Genomic DNA, 3940 nt, shown 5'->3' on the forward strand with positions numbered 1-3940 from the left:
AAGGGAACCCTCTTACACTGTTGGTGGGAATGCAAACTAGTACAGCCGCTATGGAAAACAGTGTGGAGATTTCTTAAAAAACTGGAAAGAGAACTGCCATATGACCCAGCAATCCCACTTCTGGGCATACACACTGAGGAAACCAGATCTGAAAGAGACACGTGCACCCCAATGTTCATCGCAGCACTGTTTATAATAGCCAGGACATGGAAGCAACCTAGATGCCCATCAGCAGATGAATGGATAAGGAAGCTGTGGTACATATACACCATGGAATATTACTCAGCCATTAAAAAGAATTCATTTGAACCAGTCCTAATGAGATGGATGAAGCTGGAGCCCCTTATACAGAGTGAAGTAAGCCAGAAAGATAAAGAACATTACAGCATACTAACACATATATATGGAATTTAGAAAGGTGTTAACGATAACCCTATATGCAAAACAGAAAAAGAGACACAGAAATACAGAACAGACTTTTGAACTCTGTGGGAGAATGTGAGGGTGGGATATTTCAAAAGAATAGCATGTATACTATCTATGGTGAAACAGATCACCAGCCCAGGTGGGATGCATGAGACAAGTGCTCCGGCCTGGTGCACTGGGAAGACCCAGAGGAATTGGGTGGAGAGGGAGGTGGGAGGGGGGATCAGGATTGGGAATACATGTAAATCCATGGCTGATTCATATCAATGTATGACAAAACCCACTGGAAAAAAATAATAATAATAATAAAAATAAAAAAAAAAGAAAAGTAAATCAGCAGGTACAATTTTTTGAAAAATAAACAAACAAAAAAAAACCCATCAAATGGTTTTACCAGCAAGTTCTGTCAAGTGTTCAAGAAATAAGTAAGTTCAACCTTAAATTCTTCCAGAGAATAGAAAAGAGGGGGAGAGGCTGTTTCTCGTCTTATTTTATGAAGCTAAAAACTGTTGATGTCAGCATTTGAAAAGTCAGTCCCTCTCATGAATAGAGGTGGAAAATTTCTAAACAAATATTTGCCAACCAAATCCAAATATAAAAGGACTGTGGGTCATGATTAAGTTGGGTTTATCCTAGGAATGCATCCTTATGGTAATCTACAAGAAAGCAAAATATATGGGTACAGATGCAGGAAGGTAGGAAATTTGGTGTTAGGAGTCTCTGGAAATTCTCTTCTGAGTGCTTCAATTTTTTTCCAGTCAATTAGGGCAAAATGTTACCGGGTAAATGTGCAGTTAGAGGAGTAAATCTTGAAGATTTAAGAAGAAAAAAGGTACAAAATAGCCTTTAGGAGAGTGGGAGAGTAAATGGGAGAGATATAGTGTAGTAATTGCATTGAAGCCCATCTGAGATTCATGGTCATAAATTTCAAGATTAGTTACTAGAGCCCCAACTTGTTCTGTTTAGAACAAAAAAGGTTTAAGGATTTAAAAGGAAGAAACAAAAGTCTCATTACTTAACAGATGATATGGTTATTCCTGTATAAAAGTGTGTTAGTCGCTTCAGTTGTGTCTGACTTTTGCGACCCCTTGGACTGTAGCTCGCCAGGTTCCTCTGTTCATGGAATTCTCCAGGCAAGAATACTGGAGTGGGTAGCCATTCCCTTCTCCAGGGGATCTTCCTGACCCAGGGATTGAACCTGGGTCTCCTGCATTGCAAGTAGATTCTTTACTGCCTGAGCCATCAGGGAAGCCCAGATTATTCCTATAGAAAACCCAAAGATTACAACAGCAACATATAAAAGTCAGTTGCATGTCTGTATACTAACAGCAAATAGATGGAAAACGTTATCTTACATCAGTTCAGTTCAGTTCAGCCGCTCAGTCATGTCCAACTCTACGACCCCACAGATTGCAGCATGCCAGTCCTCCCTGTCCATCACCAACTCCTGGAGTTTACTCAAACTCATGTCCATTGAGTCAGTGATGCCATCCAACCATCTCATCCTCTGTTATCTCCTTCTCCTCTCACGTTGGATCTTTCCCAGTATCAGGGTCTTTTCAAATCAGTCAGCTCTTCACATCAGGTGGCCAAAGTATTGGAGTTTCAATTTCTCTTTTTTTTTTTTTTTTTTTTTTAATTTTTTTTATTAGTTGGAAGCTAATTACTTCACAACATTTCAGTGGGTTTTGTCATACATTGATATGAATCAGCCATGGATTTACGTGTATTCCCCATCCTGATCCCCCCTCCCACCTCCCTCTCCACCCAATTCCTCTGGGTCTTCCCAGTGCACCAGGCCGGAGCACTTGTCTCATGCATCCCACCTGGGCTGGTGATCTGTTTCACCATAGATAGTATACATGCTGTTCTTTTGAAATATCCCACCCTCACATTCTCCCACAGAGTTCAAAAGTCTGTTCTGTACATCTGTGTCTCTTTTTCTGTTTTGCATATAGGGTTGTCGTTACCATCTTTCTAAATTCCATATATATGTGTCAGTATGCTGTTATGTTCTTTATCTTTCTGGCTTACTTCACTCTGTATAAGCGGCTCCAGCTTCATCCATCTCATTAGGACTGGTTCAAATGAATTCTTTTTAATGGCTGAGTAATATTCCATGGTGTATATGTACCACAGCTTCCTTATCCATTCATCTGCTGATGGGCCTCTAGGTTGCTTCCATGACCTGGCTATTATAAACAGTGCTGCGATGAACATTGGGGTGCACGTGTCTCTTTCAGGTCTGGTTTCCTCAGTGTGTATGCCCAGAAGTGGGATTGCTGGGTCATATGGCAGTTCTCTTTCCAGTTTTTTAAGAAATCTCCACACTGTTTTCCATAGCGGCTGTACTAGTTTGCATTCCCACCAACAGTGTAAGAGGGTTCCCTTTTCTCCACACCCTCTCCAGCATTTATTGCTTGTAGACTTTTGGATAGCAGCCATCCTGACTGGCGTGTAATGGTACCTCATTGTGGTTTTGATTTGCATTTCTCTAATAATGAGTGATGTTGAGCATCTTTTCATGTGTTTGTTAGCCATCTGTATGTCTTCCTTGGAGAAATGTCTGTTTAGTTCTTTGCCCCATTTTTTGATTGGCTCATTTATTTTTCTGGAATTGAGCTTCAGGAGTTGCTTGTATATTTTTGAGATTAATCCTTTGTCTGTTTCTTCATTTGCTATTATTTTCTCCCAATCTGAGGGCTGTCTTTTCACCTTACTTATAGTTTCCTTTGTAGTGCAAAAGCTTTTAAGTTTCATTAGGTCCCATTTGTTTAGTTTTGCTTTTATTTCCAATATTCTGGGAGGTGGGTCATAGAGGATCTTGCTGTGATTTATGTCGGAGAGTGTTTTGCCTATGTTCTCCTCTAGGAGTTTTATAGTTTCTGGTCTTACATTTAGATCTTTAATCCATTTTGAGTTTATTTTTGTGTATGGTGTTAGAAAGTGTTCTAGTTTCATTCTTTTACAAGTGGTTGACCAGTTTTCCCAGCACCACTTGTTAAAGAGGTTGTCTTTTTTCCATTGTATATCCTTGCCTCCTTTGTCAAAGATAAGGTGTCCATAGGTTCGTGGATTTATCTCTGGGCTTTCTATTCTGTTCCATTGATCTATATTTCTGTCTTTGTGCCAGTACCATACTGTCTTGATGACTGTGGCTTTGTAGTAGAGTCTGAAGTCAATCAATCAATGTAATACACCACATTAACAAATTGAAAGATAATAACCATATGATTATCTCAATAGATGCAGAGAAAGCCTTTGACAAAATTCAACACTCATTTATGATTAAAACTCTCCAAAAAGCAGGAATAGAAGGAACATACCTCAACATAATAAAAGCTATATATGACAAACCCACAGCAAGCATCACCCTCAATGGTGAAAAATTGAAAGCATTTCCCCTGAAATCAGGAACAAGACAAGGGTGCCCACTCTCACCACTACTATTTAACATAGTGTTGGAAGTTTTGGCCACAGCAATCAGAGCAGAAAAAGAAGTAAAAGGAATCCA

Source organism: Dama dama, chromosome 12 (assembly GCF_033118175.1).
Source record: "Dama dama isolate Ldn47 chromosome 12, ASM3311817v1, whole genome shotgun sequence".
Classification (NCBI taxonomy): Eukaryota; Metazoa; Chordata; class Mammalia; order Artiodactyla; family Cervidae; genus Dama; species Dama dama.